The sequence below is a fragment of the Polyodon spathula genome, chromosome 29, assembly GCF_017654505.1.
Source record: "Polyodon spathula isolate WHYD16114869_AA chromosome 29, ASM1765450v1, whole genome shotgun sequence".
Taxonomy (NCBI): Eukaryota; Metazoa; Chordata; class Actinopteri; order Acipenseriformes; family Polyodontidae; genus Polyodon; species Polyodon spathula.
This window is the reverse complement of record NC_054562.1, coordinates 1,319,014-1,336,513: the sequence shown is the minus strand read 5'-3', so window position 1 is coordinate 1,336,513 and position 17,500 is coordinate 1,319,014. Positions and strand designations below refer to the sequence as shown.

The 17,500-nt window shown below is 51.6% G+C and overlaps 1 protein-coding gene and 1 long non-coding RNA gene across 2 annotated transcripts in view; both read left to right on the top strand.

Annotated features, from left to right (window-relative positions):
- The window catches only part of LOC121302114 (hemicentin-2-like), a 250,009-nt gene that overhangs the window by 178,825 nt on the left and 53,684 nt on the right, over nucleotides 1-17,500 (top strand). The gene's annotated exons all lie outside the window — the stretch shown is intronic.
- On the top strand, nucleotides 11,187-13,121 carry LOC121302289. Its single transcript, XR_005947695.1, has 3 exons — nucleotides 11,187-11,242; nucleotides 12,936-12,971; nucleotides 13,111-13,121. It is a non-coding gene; the product is annotated as an uncharacterized LOC121302289 (long non-coding RNA).

Below are 17,500 nucleotides of genomic sequence, written 5' to 3'. Positions count from 1 at the left end.
CAGACCTCTCTGTGCTTTACAATGCTTCCCTGTGCTTTACCAGACCTCTCTGTGCTTTACAATGCTTCCCTGTGCTTTACCAGACCTCTCTGTGCTTTACAATGCTTCCCTGTGCTTTACCAGACCTCTCTGTGCTTTACCTTCCCTGTGCTTTACCAGACCTCTCTGTGCTTTACAATGCTTCCCTGTGCTTTACCAGACCTCTCTGTGCTTTACAATGCTTCCCTGTGCTTTACCAGACCTCTCTGTGCTTTACAATGCTTCCCTGTGCTTTACCAGACCTCTCTGTGCTTTACAATGCTTCCCTATGCTTTACCAGACCTCTCTGTGCTTTACAATGCTTCCCTATGCTTTACCAGAACCTCTCTGTGCTTTACAATGCTTACCTATGCTTTACCAGACCTCTCTGTGCTTTACAATGCTTCCCTATGCTTTACCTACCTCTCTGTGCTTTACAATGCTTCCCTGTGCTTTACCAGACCTCTCTGTGCTTTACAATGCTTCCCTGTGCTTTACCAGACCTCTCTGTGCTTTACAATGCTTCCCTGTGCTTTATCAGACCTCTCTGTGCTTTGCAAAGCTTCCCTAAAGACCTAACTCGACATTTTGCAATTCTGAAAACACGAGCTAGGGGCTAGGGTAGGGTAGCGGGTGTCGTGTTACACCACTGCAGTTCTTTAAGTAAAAGATAAATAACGGCGCGGGAGTCTGATGGGTGGTGCTTATTTAATGTATAGAATGCAGTATGTAATACAGTGACGTAGGAATGCGGAGAAGAGGGTGGGTGTGTGTGTGTGTGGGGGGGGGGGGGGGGTGCGATTCCAGACAACAAGAACAATGAATTATATTTGTAACGTCAAACTGAACAGGATTGTGGGGCTCTGTCCGTCTGTCTGTCTGTCTGTCTGTCTGTCTGTTCTGTCTATCTATAAACTTAATCTCGTGTGTGATAAGATTACACGACATATCTATCTGTCTACCTGTATATCTGACACTGATATAGATAGATAGATAGATAGATAGATAAAATATAAATGTAACACAGCTGAAATCTGTCTCTGTGTTCATTTGAAATGCTTTGTGCTTGGTTGCCAATGAGCTGTAATGGCTGTTAATTAGTTCCTTGTTAGTGACTCTCGTCTGCTGGGTGAGAGCCAACATGTTTGTTTTTTTAAATTATGTTTTTTTCCAAAAATCGCTTCCCCCTTGCTTAAAAAAAACAGCTGTACTAGTTCAATTTCTCTCCTCTTCCTCCCCTCTCTCCTCTCCCTCTCTCCCTCCCTCTCGCCTCCCCTCTCCCTCACTCTTCTCTCTTCCCCCTCTACAAACACGACAAACTGTGTTAATTACTCCTCTCTCCTCTCCTCTCCTCCTCCTCTTACAACACGGTTTTCTTCCGCCCCTCTTAATCTCTAAAAAAGACAAACGGTGGTTCCTCTCCTCTCCCTCTCTCCTCTCCTCTCTCCTCCCAGACTAGTATCAAGTGCCATGATAAGAGCTTCGGAAGAGATCTCTAGAAAAGGGGGAAGACCTCCTCCTACCCGATCTCATATCTCCTCTCCGTCTCTCTCTCTCCTCTCTCTCTCCGCTCTCTCCTCTCCTCTCCCCTCCTCTTTTCTTCTCTCCTCTTCTCTCCATCCAGAGAAGAGAGACAGGATAGCAGAGAGGGAGGTCCCCACGAGGCTAGGTAGCAGAGCAGGAGAGGGGAGATGAGAAGAGTGAGAGATGTGTTGGATCGAGGCACAGACTGCGAAGTAGAGGAGGATTCCTGTGAGTAGAGTAAGAACCAGAGGAGATAGCAGAAGGAGAGGAGAGCTCCTTCTCCTTCCTCTCATCCTCCTCTCTCTCCTCTCTACTCTCCTCTCCTCTCTCTCTCCCTCTCTCCTCTCCTCTCCTCTCCTCCTCTCCTCTCTTCTCTCCTCTCCTCTCTCTCTCTCCTCTCTCCTCTCCAGGTCTCTCCCTCTCTCTCCTCTCTCCTCTCCTCTCTCTCTCTCTCTCCTCTCTTTCTCTCGAAGAGGAGGCCTCTCCAGAAGCGATAGAAGGAGAGTAGCGAAGGCCTCTCTCTCTCTCTCCTCTCTCTCTCTCTCTCTCTCTCTCTCTCTCTCTCTCTCTCCTCTCTCCTGTCTCTCTCTCTCTCTCTCCTCTCTCTCTCTCTCTCTCTCTCTCTCTCTCTCTCTCTCTCCTCTCTCCCCCCCCTCTCTCTTCTCTCCTCTCCTCTCTCTCTCCTCTCCTCTCCTCCTCTCCTCACCCTCTCTCTCCTCTCTACTCTCCCTTCTCTCTCTCTCTCTCCTCTCTCTTCCTCTCTCTCTCTCTCCATTTCCTCTCTCCTCTCTCCTCTCCTCTCTCTCCTCTCCTCTCCTCTCCTCTCCTCTCCTCTTCCTCTCCTCTCTCTTCTCTCTCTTCTCTCCTCTCCTCTCCTCTCCTCTTCTCTCCTCTCCCCTCTTCTCTCCTCTCTCTCCTCTCCTCTCCTCTCTCCTCTCCTCTCCTCTCTCTCTCATAGAGCCGGAAGCGTCTCTCCTCTAACTCTCTCTTCTCTCTCCTCCTCTCTCCTCCTCTCTCCCCTCCCCTACTCTCTCTCTCTCTCTCTCTCTCTCCCTCTCCTCTCTCTCTCTCTCCTCTCTCTCTCCCAGGCGTATAGGAGGCGATGGTGGATCCTCTCTCTCTCTCTCTCTTCTCTCTCTCTCTCTCTCTTTCTCTGCTCTCTGGGCTGGCTTCTATCTCTCCTCATCCCAAGAGCCTCTATGAAGGAGAGGCTTCTACTAGTAGGCGGAGGGGAGGCTGGATTAGGGTTCGATCTCTCTCTCTCTCTCCCTCCTCTCTCTCTCTCTCTATGGCCCCCTCTCTCTCCCAGGCGTATAGGAGGCGATGGTGGATGGCTGGCACAGCTGTGATTGAGAATCTGCTCTTCTCTGCGGTGCTGCTGGGCTGGGGCTCCCTGCTGATCATGCTGAAGAATGAGGGCTTCTACTCTCACCTGTGCACAGGTAAGCACCCCTGCAATACAATACAGTACAATACAATGCAATATAGTACAGTACAATACAATACAATGCACACAGTACAGTACAATACAATATAGTTCTATGCAATACAGTGCAGTGCACCGCAATACCGCTCCACTGCACTCAGCGCAGCTACAGTGCACTGCAATACCACTCCACTGCGCTCGGCACAGCTACAGTGCACTGCAATACCACTCCACTGCACTCGGCGCAGCTACAGTGCACTGCAATACCGCTCCACTGCACTCAGCGCAGCTACAGTGCACTGCAATACCACTCCACTGCACTCGGCTCAGTGCACTGCAGCTCCACTGCAGTGCACTGCAATACCACTCCACTGCACTCAGCACAGCTACAGTGCACTGCAATACCACTCCACTGCACTCAGCGCAGCTACAGTGCACTGCAATACCACTCCACTGCACTCAGCACAGCTACAGTGCACTGCAATACCACTCCACTGCACTCGGGGTGAGGTTGACAGTCCGGGTTTTGACAGAGTCGATGCACGTGACGTGCCACGCGGTTCCGGCCGTGGAGGGGAGCTTGCGAGGGGCGATAGTCGATGGCAGGGGGTTCACTAGTCGTGACGCACTGGAGCAAGGGGACGAGGTACAGTGATTGTGACGGTATTGGTTATATTTCCTGGGAGAGTCACTCGGTGATCTGAGCGGGTTACGTTGAGCGACGCCTTTGTCCCCAAAAGGGAACAATGGTACGACCCGCCGTTGTTTTACCCCGTGCTTGACGCTAATCAAGCGTCCAAGAGTCCCCCCCCCCCACACTGTTTCCGACGTTATAGGTTGCAAAAGACGTGCGGAGGGGCCGCTGCGTCGGACCACGTTTGGGGTCATGGTGCAGGAGGGCTGAAGCGAGAGTCGTCGATACGGGACCGTTATGGGGACGTTGAGAGTGTAAACAGTGGAGCCCCTTAGGGCAGCTACAGTGCACTGCAATACCACTCCACTGCACTCAGCACAGCTACAGTGCACTGACCGTGGCGTCCATCTTTTAGACCGTGACGTTATGGCGAGGTGAACAAATTGCGACTTGCAGTTTTTAACGTTAACTGCACGCGTCTTACTTGAGGGTGCGGGAAGCCACTAAGGGGGCACTTTCCGGACTCCCTGCAAGGAAAAAACAAAAAGGCTCACCGCAATGCCTATAAAACCGCGTCAACCGGTGGAGGAGTGCGGGGAGTGCGGAGCGCGTGTTTTAGGTGAGGGTTCCCTTGAGCGACTGCAATTATTCGCGAAAAAAAGGGTCTCACGAGTTTTACTTTGGGATTTAACGCGGCGCGGAGAAGTGTGCCCGCTGTTATCACGTTGGGAGGGAGTCTGGTGTGAGGTGCTCAGCGCGCTGACTGTAGTCGCGAATGGGGAAAGTTGACCCCTCCCTCGCTATATGTCGGGGCCCGGAGAGCCCCACGTAACCTCTGACAACACTTTAGTGGCGACTCCACTGCACTCGGCGCAGCTACAGTGCACTGCAATACCACTCCACTGCACTCGGCACAGCTACAGTGCACTGCAATACCACTCCACTGCACTCAGCGCAGCTACAGTGCACTGCAATACCACTCCACTGCGCTCGGCACAGCTACAGTGCACTGCGATACCACTCCACTGCACTCGGCGCAGCTACAGTGCACTGCAATACCACTCCACTGCACTCAGGGCAGCTACAGTGCACTGCAATACCGCTCCACTGCACTCAGCACAGCTACAGTGCACTGCAATACCACTCCACTGCACTCGGCACAGCTACAGTGCACTGCAATACCACTCCACTGCACTCAGGCGCAGCTACAGTGCACTGCAATACCACTCCACTGCGCTCGGCGCCGCTACAGTGCTCTGCCATGTGGTTCCCTGGATGTATGTAAAACTTGAAGTGTGGCAGACAGAGGGACAGACAGACAGACAGACAACCGAATACATATTCACAGTCACAGTGGAGAAGGACGCTGGCACTCAGAGTTAAGTTAAAAGTTGGATAGTTCTGGGGGGGGCTAACAGGTGCTAAAGAGGGGGAGGGGGAGCAGGGAGCCAATCAAATGAGGAGCTAACAATAGGAGTTTTCTTTATTGTAAACAGCTGCCCCGCCCCCAAGCCCTTTTGAGACTCTGGTGTGTCTCCCTGTAAAATTGTATCTCTTTTTACGGAACTCAGGAGAGAAGGGAGGGGGAGGCGAGGGGAGACCATATAGAATAACAGATTGGAACGGTAGGACTGTCGTTTTTAATAATTAATCATTAAATAATAAGAAAATATGATAGACAACAAAGGCAGGGTAAATTGAAAACGATTTTACAAAGTTCAAAACTTCAGAGCGCTGGGCTGGGCTGTAGGGGGAGAGTTTCTCTCAGTCTGAGTGGCTTTGACAGCAGAGAGTTTCATTGTCAATGGACCGGAGGGGGCAGGACCGGGCCTGGGGGTTGATAGAAGACTCGACAGCAGGGGAGTATTCTGGGGGGGTCCCGGGACCCCCCCGGAGACTTTCCCTGTCTACCGCTCCTACGACCCACCCTCGCATAAGACAAAGAAACGAACTGCCGAGCATTGTCATAAGAATGAGAGATATTAGGCGTTTTGACCATGTGTTACGGAGTGTGGAACAGGACCACTCCATTTTAAAAGCCAAGTCTCTCACCAGCACAAGAACGAGGTCTCTTCGCGACTATTCTTCCACCAGTGCCCCCCCTGACTTGGCCTATCGGACTAAGGTTCCGGGGGTGATCTTGATAACGATTTCAGTCTTGACAATGCTAGTCCCTCCTTGAGTTAGGACCCCGAAAGGGTGTAGCCTGAGGAGGACGATCGGTAGAAATTCACATTTCGTCCTCGTATTGCCTACCGGAAGATGGACGGAGGAAGTTAGGACTAGAGGTTAAACCGGGAATAAAATGGGAATCAATTTGATAACAAGGGAACCCCTTCAACTATCTAGGGACGGGGGGTCACCGTCCCCTCGAAACCCCACCCTCTACTATGATACAACCTCGAAGGGAGAGTCAACCCAACTAGAGTAAGGACCAAGACGTCTTTTTCAGCAGAACCCAGATGGGAAAAGTTCCCCTGCAATAGTTCATACTATGTGGACCCAAACACGTCGAAACCGTCTAGGTATGGACCGTGAGAGAACGCACGCGAAATGTGAAGATGTTAGGAAGGTGGGTTTTGCTAAAAGCCAGGAGAGATCGACCGACTGAGAGGGAGAGACGAAGAAGGGTGAAAATGCGAGGAACTAAACCCTACTAAACGGGATTATCAAGAGGATGGAAATCTTACTCCTCTCTCTCCAGTGTCTTGTCAAAAAGGTGACCTGGAGTGTACCCACCTTCAATGGATTTCCTCAAGTGAAGATTTCTATTCATCTCAATGACTTGAGTAAGTGGGAAAACGATCTTGTTCCTTTGGTAAATAAAGTGCGAAAGTTTGACTGAGGGATTCACTTTCGCTCCCTCGCTCTCTCTCCTCCCCTCTCGTCTGACTAAGATTACAGAGAGAGTGATTAGCTGTAATAAGTCAAGTCGAACAAGCGACCTGAGATACTTCGACTCCACGAGGAAAGATGGGGGGTCCCCACCGATAAGGCATACAATTGTTCTGTTAATAAGTTTCACCCAATCGGAGACGTCGGTGGGGAGGTCGTGTCCCTACGACCCTCAACCATCAAGAAGGAGGCAACTGTACGTGTTCCTGGACCATTTTTCAGCAGTTTTCAGGACTCTATGAAGCTGATTTCATTCTATATAGAGGGGGTGCAATCCAATATGATAACAAGGGAACATTATTAAGCAGCTCTCACTGGACTCTATGAAGCAGAGGGAGTGACAATAGGAGCAGTAGAGAGAGTGGAGAGATGCATGAGTCAGTAGAGGTCTCTCTCTCTCTCTCTCTCCAGTTCTTTCAGCTGCTTACTTTTCCTGCTTGAAACATCAATGGATTCGGAGGAATGAGTCTGACCTTCACCTCCCTGACGGTAAGTAGCCATAACGCCCGAGTTCTGCTGGCGCTTGTGTGTGTGGTGTGTCACCTGTGTAGTTGTGCTGATGAAGTCACGTCCCTCTATCATGGTCTCTGCGTGTCTCTTTATTGACACAACATTCTGATCTCATTGATTTCAAAAGGCCAACTGTTAAAAATGACCCGGAGCCAATGAGAGCGAGGGGCGAGCCGTCACACCCCCCCTCACACCCCCTGGCCCCTCCGCATGGTGTGTCTCAGTTAGGTGGAATAAGGAATTTTAAGTGGCTCTGTAGAAGAGAACGTGCAACGGTAACGTCCGTGTTTTGGTGCGTATAAAGGAGAGTGACACTCGGACTGTAACGACGGAGAGATTCCCGACGACTGAAGTAGGACGGGACTTTGTAGTATAATTTACTATGTCGTGATGGCTCATTACGTATGCGGGGCTGGGACGACCACTGTTGTGTGTGTTTGTGTTGGTTGTGTGTGTGTGTGTGTCACTTCCCTCTCTCTGAGGACCAGAGGAAGGGGGACGAACAGGAGACAATAACTGTGTGTAAGACTAGAGTACAAAGTTTCCGCGGTTGGACAAATTTTACTGGGACTCCCGGTTACTCTCGCTTCCCGCTCGGCAGTGTTGGGGGGAGCTGTGGAAAGGACCGGGGAGAGGGGAATGGGAGGGCCACTTACCGTCTCTCTTGAACTGACTTGTACGTTTGGGCGACAGAGGGGAGAATATCGAACTAATGGTACCAGTGACCATCTCTGTGCGACTCATCTTCTCTATGTGTTGTCTGTGGTCTCCTACCTGACCCTAACTACCCCTCCCTCCTGGACCGAGATCAGGGATCTCGACTCTTCACTGACCCTACCTCCCTACCTCCGACGGAGATGAACTGAGGATCTCGACTCCTCCTGCCCCGACAATGGGAGGGAGTGGAAGTCCGACGGTGAGGGGGCGGAAAGGCACAATCTCGAGGGGAGAGGCCTAGGGGGGAGGGAGCCTCCTACTTGGAGGGACCGGGAGAGGGAAGAGGTCACCATTATTAGGGACTCAGGCTTCCTGAGGGGACCCGCCCTCCCTGCTTCCCTCCGACCGTTGAATATGCATCGACTCCTTAGGATGACAAGGGCACGTGGATCCTCCGGGAACACGTAGATCACCAATCAGCTGAGAAAGGACTGGGAGGGAGGGATCCCTCCGAGACGGAGATCACATTTAGGCCCAGGTCGGGAGGCTTCTGTTGACTCTAGTGGGAGGGAGGGAGGCAGGGCTTGGCTCTAGTGGTTAGAGCTGAGTAGGGACCGGGAGGGAGGGAGGCAGTGTGCTCTAGTTTCACTGAGAGCTCGACTCCTCCTGACGAGGGAGGGAGGCTGGCTCTAGCAGTTTGAGCTGAGGGTCTGGGTCTATTTTTAAAGTTTACTTTTTGCAATGCTGTTGTAGGATGTCATCATACAGTGTGTGAGATACAGCTGGTTTATCGTTATGTGGTCTGAGATCGCCCTCTAGTGTGGGAAACACAACACTGCAATGCTACAAGCTTACAAAGAGAACTGCCTCACTGGCTAAAAGTTTTCCCTCCTTAGTTATACATTTAACTAATCTCCTCTCTCCTCTCTCTCTCTCATCGCTCTCATCTCTCCTCTCTCTCTCCTCTCTCCCCCCCGAGACCGAGTCGGATTTCTCTCTCTCTTCTCTCCTCTCTCCTCTCTTCCCTCTCCTCTCTCTCCTCCTCTCCTCTCTCTTCTGTCCTCTTCTTTCTGCCTCTCTCCTCCAACTCTAACACGAACTCCGATAGAGGAGAGAGAGCTCCTCCTCTCGAGACGAGAGAGTCCTCTCCCTCTCTCTCCCTTTAGGACTCTCTAGACGAGGAGAGAGGAGGGAGCTCTTCTCTCTATCGAGAGCAAGCCTCTTCTGAGCTATCTCTCGAATCTTTCGAGTCGAGGGGTGTACAAACCATCTAGAGTCTAGGTGAGACTACAGATGACTACTAACATGTTGGATTAACGGAGCAGGCAGTCAGTGAAAGGGCCATGCCTAGTCCATGGGATAAGTATGGGGGAGCATTGTAAAGCACAGAGAGGTCTGGTTAAAGCATAAGGTATGACCGCACATTTCCCGTCCCGGGGAAGTTCGGAGGACGCAGAATTTTAATGTAGTTCACAGACCAGGGCTGTTAAAGCATAGCGGAAGCATTGTAAAGCACCGCAAGGTCTGGTAAAGACATAGAGGAACGCCCCATGTTTAAAGCAAGAGAGGTGTGGTAAAGCATAGGGAAGCATTGTAAAGCACAGAGAGGTCTGGTAAAGCATAGGGAAAGCACTGTAAAGCACAGAGAGGTCTGGTAAAAGCATAGGGAAGCATTGTAAAGCCCAGATAGGTCTGGTAAAGCATAGGGAAGCATTGTAAAGCCCAGGGAGGTCTGGTAAAGCACAGGGAAACAATGTAAAGCACAGAGAGGTCTGGTAAAACATAGGGAAGCATTGTAAAGCACAGAGAGGTCTGGTAAAGCATATTAAAATGACATGCTCTGCTCAACGGTGCTCGGATCGGTTTCTCTGCAGTTGATTTATGACGCTGGGGTCCCCTTCACTGTCATCATGTTCGTTTGGTCGAGTCTGGCCTGCCTCGTATTCTTCAACTGCTTCCTCAACTGGCCGGTCGAGTCGTTCCCAGCGCCACAGGAGACCAACTACATGTAGGAACTGGGAACACTGGGAGGGAGGGGCTGGGAAGGGGAGGTGGGGAAGGGGAGGGGCTAAGAGGGAGGGGCTGTAACAGGGTGAAGGGTTGGGGAGGGGCTGTCTGTCTGTCTGTCTCTCTGTACCATCTCCCCTCAGTGTAATACTGAAGCATTATTGCCATTGCAGTGCCCTGTCTGTCTGTCCTCTCTAACTCCTCCCCCTCTCTCTCTCTCTCTCTCCTTTCTCTGTCTCTCTCCTTTTTCTCTCTCTTTCTCTCTCCTCTCCCTCTCTCTCTCTCTCTCTCTCTCTCTCTCTCTCTCCTCTCTTCCTCTGTCTCTTCTCTCTCTCTCTCTCTCCTTCTCTCTCTTCGGCTCTGTCTCTCTGAGTCTCTCTCTCTCCTCTCTCCTCTCCTCTCCTCTCTCTCTCTCTCTCTCTCTCTCTCCTCTCTCTCTCCTCTCTCCTCTCTCTCCTCTCCCTCTCCTCTCTCTCTCCTCTCTCTCTCCCCCTCTTTCCCCTCTCTCTCTCTCCTCTCCTCTCTCCTCTCCTCCTCTCTGTGTGTTCTCTCTCTCTCTCCTCTCTCTCTCTCTCTCTCTCCTCTCCTTCTCCGCTCCTCTCTCCTCTCCTCTCCCTCTCATCGCCGATCGGGAAAGTTCCTCTCTCCTCGACGTTAAGGATATCGCCTCATCCTCTCTCCTCTCTCCCCTCTCTCTCTCTCCTCTCTCCTCTCTCCTCTCCCTCTATCTCTCCTCTCTCCTCTCCCCCTCTCTCCTCTCCTCTCTCTCTCTCCTCTCTCTCTCTCTCTCTCTCTCTGTCTCTGTCTCTCTCTCTTCTCTCTCCTCTCTCTCTCCTCTCCTCTCTTCTCTCTCTCCTCTCTCTCAGTAAGAAGATTAAGCTCAGTGGGCTGGCTCTGGATCACAAGTTGACAGGTGACAGGTTCCACAGTCACGTGAGCACAGTGGGTCTGCGTCTGAGTCAGAAGAGCCCCGCGGAGAGCAAGGAGTTCATCTCATCTAGGGAGAATGTAGACAAACCGGCAGACAACGTGCACGCCAGTAAGACTCCTCCCCATCTCTCTATCCCCTCCTCCATCTCTGTTCAGACGCAGTGTCTCTCTCTCTCTCTCTCTCATTCCTGTTCAGACGCAGTGTCTCTCTCTCAGTCCTGTTCAGAAGCAGTCTCTCTCTCTCTCTCTCAGTCCTGTTCAGACGCAGTGTCTCTCTCTCTTTCTCAGTCCTGTTCAGACGCATTGTCTCTCTCTCTCTCTCTCAGTCCCGTTCAGACGCAGTGTCTCTCTCTCTCTCTCAGTCCCTTTCAGACGCAGTGTCTCTCTTTCCGTCCTGTTCAGACACAGTGTCTCACTCTCTCTCTCAGTCCTGTTCAGACGCAGTGTCTCTCTCTCAGTCCCGTTCAGACGCAGTGTCTCTCTCTCTTTCTCTCTCTCAGTCCCGTTCAGACGCAGTGTCTTCTCTCCCATCTTCCTGTGGAGTCTCATCACGATGGCAATGACTCAGATCAGGATCATTTTCTACATGGGATCCATGAACAAGATGCTGGAGTTCCTGGTGATTGGAGGGCAGGAGCACCGTGAGTAACAACACTGCACAACACTGCACTGCACAACACCACACTGCACAATACAGCACTGCACCACGCAACACTGCACAGCACCACACTGCACAATACTGCACTGCACTGCGCAACACTGCACAGCACCACACTGCACAATACTGCGCTGCACTGCACAACACCGCACTGCACAACACCACACTGCACAATACAGCACTGCACCACGCAACACTGCACAGCACCACACTGCACAATACTGCGCTGCACTGCGCAACACTGCACAGCACCACACTGCACAATACTGCGCTGCACTGCGCAACACTGCACAGCACCACACTGCACAATACTGCGCTGCACTGCGCAACACTGCACAGCACCACACTGCACAATACTGCGCTGCACTGCGCAACACCGCACTGCACAGCACCACACTGCACAATACAGCACTGCACCACGCAACACTGCACAGCACCACACTGCACAATACTGCGCTGCACTGCGCAACACTACACAACACCGCACTGCACAACACCACACTGCACAATACAGCACTGCACCGCGCAACACTACACAACACCGCACTGCACAACACCACACTGCACAATACAGCACTGCACCGCGCAACACTGCACAGCACCACACTGCACAATACAGCACTGCACCGCGCAACACTGCACAGCACCACACTGCACAATACTGCGCTGCACTGCGCAACACTGCACAGCACCACACTGCACAACACTGCACAGCACCGCACTGCACAACACCACACTGCACAATACAGCACTGCACCGCGCAACACTGCACAGCACCACACTGCACAATACTGCGCTGCACTGCGCAACACTGCACAGCACCACACTGCACAATACTGCGCTGCACTGCGCAACACTGCACAGCGCCACACTGCACAATACTGCGCTGCACTGCACTGCACAACACCACACTGCACAATACAGCACTGCACCGCGCAACACTGCACAGCACCACACTGCACAACACCACACTGCACACACACTGCACAGCACCACACTGCACAATACTGCACTGCTGCACAACACCGCACTGCGCAACACTGCACAGCGCCACACTGCACAATACTGCGCTGCACTGCGCAACACTGCACAGCACCACACTGCACAATACTGCGCTGCACTGCGCAACACCGCACTGCACAACACCACACTGCACAATAGAGCACTGCACCGCACAATGCACTACGCAACACTGCTGCACAGCGCAATACTGCACACACAATACTGCACTGCACTGCGCAGCACTGCACAATACAATACTGCACTGCACCGCGCAACACTGCACAGCACCACACTGCACAATACTGCACTGCACCGCGCAACACTGCACTGCGCGATACTGCACAACGCCGCACTGCACAATACTGCGCTCCACAATACGGCACAATATCACGCTGCACAGCGCAATACTGAACTGCATAATACCGCGCTGTACAATATCACACTGTATCGCACAATGCTGCACTGCGCAACGCAGCACTGCACAATGCTGCACCGCACAATACAGCACAAAGTATCGCACTGTATTGCACAATACTGCACTGCACAATACTGCAACACAATACTGCACTGCACAATACTGCACTGCAGAGTACTGTGGCACTATACTGCACAGGTGCAACACATTCTCTTCTCTCTCTTCTCCTCACTCTCTCTCCTCCTCCCTCTCTCTGCAGCATCGGAGGAGAGGGCAAAGGAAGCTGAAGAGACGGGTGAGTCGAGATTCGACGAGCATTTTGAGTCCCTGCCCCCCTTCTCCTCCCAGCCCTCCCTGTGTGTTTTGGTGTAACCCTGCGTGTCGGGGTCCCCTGTGTAACGCTGTGTGTTTTGGGGTCCCCCCCTCCTCTCCAGTGGGGTTCGACAAGGACCCAGGGGCAATCCTCCAGAGAGGAGGCACAGCTCCTCTGCCTCGTCTCCTGCCCTCTGATCGGATACATGATGGACTGGAAGATGAAGGAGTGCGAGGAGCAGACCAGTGGAGGAGAGAAAGACAAGGAGAGGTGAGAGAGAGGGGGGAGGAGAGGGGGAGAGAGGGGGAGGAGAGAGAGAGGAACTCTCTCCCGAGAGGAGGAGAGGGGGAGAGAGGGAGGAGCAGAGATGAGAGAGAGGGAGAGGAGAGAGGGATAGAGAGGGAGGACAGAGGGAGGGGGAAGAGAGTTGAGACTGAGAGGGAGGGGAGGAGGAAGAGGCAGAGAGAGGAGGAGGGGAGGAGAGGTGAGTGAGAAGGAGGAGGGGGAGCAGGGAGACAGGAAGGGTCAGCAATAGGATAAAGTGAGGGAGTGTCTTGAAACCTGGTCCCAGGAGACCCCCGTCCGGCAGGAGACCTAGTTTGAGGAGGCTGTATCGAACCCTGAGTCTCCCTGCCTGCTGTGCCATGCTGTGCCTTGAAAACCAGTCTCCTGAAACCCAGTGCCAAGCCACAGAGCAGCCCTGTGTTCACTCAGCTTGTCACCCAGGGCTACCAAGGGGTACCGAGGGTTATCGAGCCACGCTGTCAATGCTGAATCACTGGGATCCTTTGAGAAACAACTTGATAAAGTTCTTACATCAGTCAGCTGCTCAGAACCGGACCAGTGCTGATGGGCTGAACGGACTCCTCTCGATCGCTCGCGAGTTTTGTGTTTCACACAGTCTCTCTCTCTCTCTCTCTCTCTCTCTCTCTCTCTTTCTCTCTCTCTCTCTCTCTCTCTCTCTCTCTCTCTCTCTCTCTCTCCTCTCTCTCTCTCTCTCTCTCTCTCTCTCTCTCTCTCTTGAGAGAGAGTAAAGTCGAGAACTACGGTTGCGTGTCCGGTCTTTGGTTCTTCTCTGTTTTTCTAAGTCTTTTTTAGTGCTGTGGGGCACTCGTGGTAGGTACTCTAGGAAGTGGAAGTGTTTGTAAGTAACGACCAACACCCAAACCTTAGTGGTAAGACTATCTATTGGGACGGATATGTCACTCTCCTCTGAGAGGGGAGGGGAGAGAGGAGAGAGGAGAGGGAGAGGAGAGAGGAGAGGAGAGGGAGAGGAGAGAGAGAGGAGAGGGAGAGTAGAGAGAGAGGAGAGGAGAGGAGAGAGGAGAGAGGGGAGAGAGGGGAGAGAGAGAGAGGAGAGGAGAGAGATACAGAGGAGAGAGAGAGAGAGGGGAGGGGAGAGAGGAGAGAGAAGAGAGAGGGGAGAGGTGAGAGGAGAGGAGAGAGAGGAGAGAGGAGAGAGAGAGAGAGAGAGGAAGAGAGAGAGAGAGAGAGAGAGAGGGAGGAGAGAGAGGGAGAGAGGGAGAGAGAGAGAGAAGAGAGAGAGGAGAGAGAGAGAGAGAGAGAGAGAGAGAGAGAAGAGAGAGAGGAGAGAGAGAGAGAGAGAGAGAAGTAGGCTAGAAGGAGGGAGAGAAGAGGGGGAGGAGAGATGCTGAGTTCCTTCGGGAGCGAGGAGGGGAGAGGAGGAGGCGAGAGGGAGAGAGGAGAGGGAGAGGAGAGGAGAGGAGGAGAGAGGAGAGGAGGAGAGGAGAGGAGAGAGGAGAGAGGAGAGAGAAGGAGAGAGAGAGGAGAGAGGAGAGAGAAAGAGAGAGGGGAGGGAGAGAGAGGAGAGAGAGGAGAGAGAAAGAGAGAGAAAGAGAGAGAGAGAGAGGAGAGAAAGAGGAGAGAAGAGAGAGAGAGAGATCCTCTTCCTCTCTCCGGTAGAGAAAAGACTCTCCCCTGGAGAGAGAGAGAAGGGGAGAGATAGTCACTAGGAAGGGAGCTCTCAGTATCGTAGAGAGGAGAGAGAAGAGGAGAGAGGAGAGGAGAAGAGAGGAGAGAGAGAGAGGAGAGGAGAGGAGAGAGAGGAGAGAGAAGAGAGAGAGAGAGGGGAGAGGAGAGGAGAGGAGAGGAGAGAGTGAGGAGAGGAGAGAAGAGAGAGAGGAGAGGAGAGGAGAGGAGAGGAGAGGAGAGAGGAGAGAGGGAGAGGATAGGATTTCTCTAGGGAGAGAGGAAGAGTTCGGGAGAGGTAGCAGAAGAGAGGAGAGGGAGAGGAGAGAGAAGAGAGAGGGGGAGAGGAAGAGGGAGAGAGAGAGAGAGAGACAGAGAGAGGGGAGAGAGAGAGAGAGAGGGGAGAGGAGAGAGAGGAGAGAGGAGGGGAAGAGAGAGAAAGAGAAAGGGAGAGGAGAGAAGAGGGGAGGGGAGAGAGGACCATGGAGAGAGGGGAGGGGAGAGGAAAGGTGAGGAGGGAGAGGATAAGGGGAGAGAGATTTCGGGATTCTGATCCGCGGAGATATTCTCAAACCTCAGGACCACCCTGGCAGAGAGAGGAGGAGGGCCTGACTGAGAGGAGTTGCTAGAGGAACAAAGGAAGAAGGAGAGGGTGTGTCTAAACAAAGCAGTAGAGGAGCGAGAGGAAGCGGGAGGAAGAGGTAGGTAGGAGGGAGAGACCCCCAGGCATTCTGGATGAACACCACTTGTTCTGATTGAATTCGGGCACAGAGCTGCTTTCGTTCATTCAGTCACCTATATGCATGGTATGTGGTTATACATTCTGTTGTGGGGCTTAATACGCTGTCATATATGATATTATTATTAACTATACCACGCTGTGACGAAAGGCAAGAGGGACGAAGAAGTCATAATATATATATATATATATATATATATATATTAGACAGATATAGCGGGAGGTTCTATAACTATATAGGGATGCCCGATAAGTACGGAGTAATAGACGAGAGGTCCTGCAGAGTAGTCCTTCCACGGTGGGAGATTACGTGAGTAGTGCCCTCTCTCTCTCTCTCTCTCTCTCTCTCTCTCAGGTGGTTCCCCTCTAATCACTTCGGGACACTCACAGGGCCTGCAGTCTATCAGCATGCTCTCTCTCTCTCTCTCTCTCTCTCTCTCTCAGGTACCCCTCTAATCACTTTGGGACACTCACAGGGCTGCAGTCTCTCATCAGCGCTCTCTCTCTCTTTCTCTCTCTCTCTCAGGTACCTCCTCTAATCACTTCGGGACACTCACAGGGCTGCAGTCTCTCATCAGCGCTCTCTCTCTCTTTCTCTCTCTCTCTCAGGTACCCCTCGTAATCACTGAAGTCGGGACACTCACAGGGCTGCAGTCTCTCATCAGCGCGCTCTTCGCTCTGTTCCAGCAGCTCCTCTTCATAGCCATGGTGGGACCACTGCATGGGGACCCTTTCTGGGTGAGACCACGGGGACTGGAAGCACTTGGAGGTGCCTGGAATGAGTGGGAGGGGTCTGTGGGAGTGGGAGGGGCCTTGAGGGTGGGAGGGGCCTGGAAGCACTGGGAAGGGCCTTGGAGGAGTGGGCGGGGCTTGTGGGAGGGGCCTGGAAGCACTGGGAAGGGCCTGGGAGGATTGTGAGGAGCTTGTGGGAGTGGCAGGGGCCTTGAGGGTGGGAGGGGTCTGGGACAGGTGTAACATTATAATCATGCAACACCAAGACCAGCCCCTGCTTTCAACCGGCAGTCTGCCAGGACATCTATAGGGGGCGTCGCACGTGTGATGTATTTATTTATTTATTTATTTATTTAACCAACAAGCAACAAGCGATTTATTGATTTCTTTCTTTCTTCCAATCACAGATTAACCTCAGCCTCCTGCTCTTCTCATTGGCCGGATTCCTGTTGCCAGGATACCTGTACTTTCACTGTAGAAACCTAGTGAAGGAAATGCAAGCCAAGGAAGGGACCAACCAATCAAAAGAGGCTTTGAGGGGTCACCATAGCAACGGCCAACTGCCAAACAGTGAGGCCTAGTCAGGAACACCGAGCCAAAGACTGACACTATGATAATATTAATAATAATAATATGAGCCTAATAATAATAAGAACTAATTTTTGGGAAGTTTTATGAAATCTTTTTATGAGCCTTTGTGAATTCCCCTGGGGAATGGGAACAATTTTGGGAAGTTTTATGAAAAAAATTTTTAAAAGCTTGAAGATGAATTGAAATCTTTTTTTTTTTTTTTTTATTATTATTATTATTATGATTATTATTATTATTATTCAGATTTGTTTTTTATTTCCCGCATTAATCCGTATTATTACAGTTATTTTATTATATTATTATTAACGATTCCTGTGTTTTAGGCTGGCCTGTCAGATGATACTGAAATTGCATTCATACCAAAAGTATTGAAAAAAAAAACAACCTAATAATAATAATAATAATAATAATAATAATAATAATAATAATGTATTTGATTTATGTTTGCCTCGAAAAATCAAACAAAACAAAATAAGGGCATTTTCGAGGGTACAGAAAGTAAAACATTTCAATTTGAACC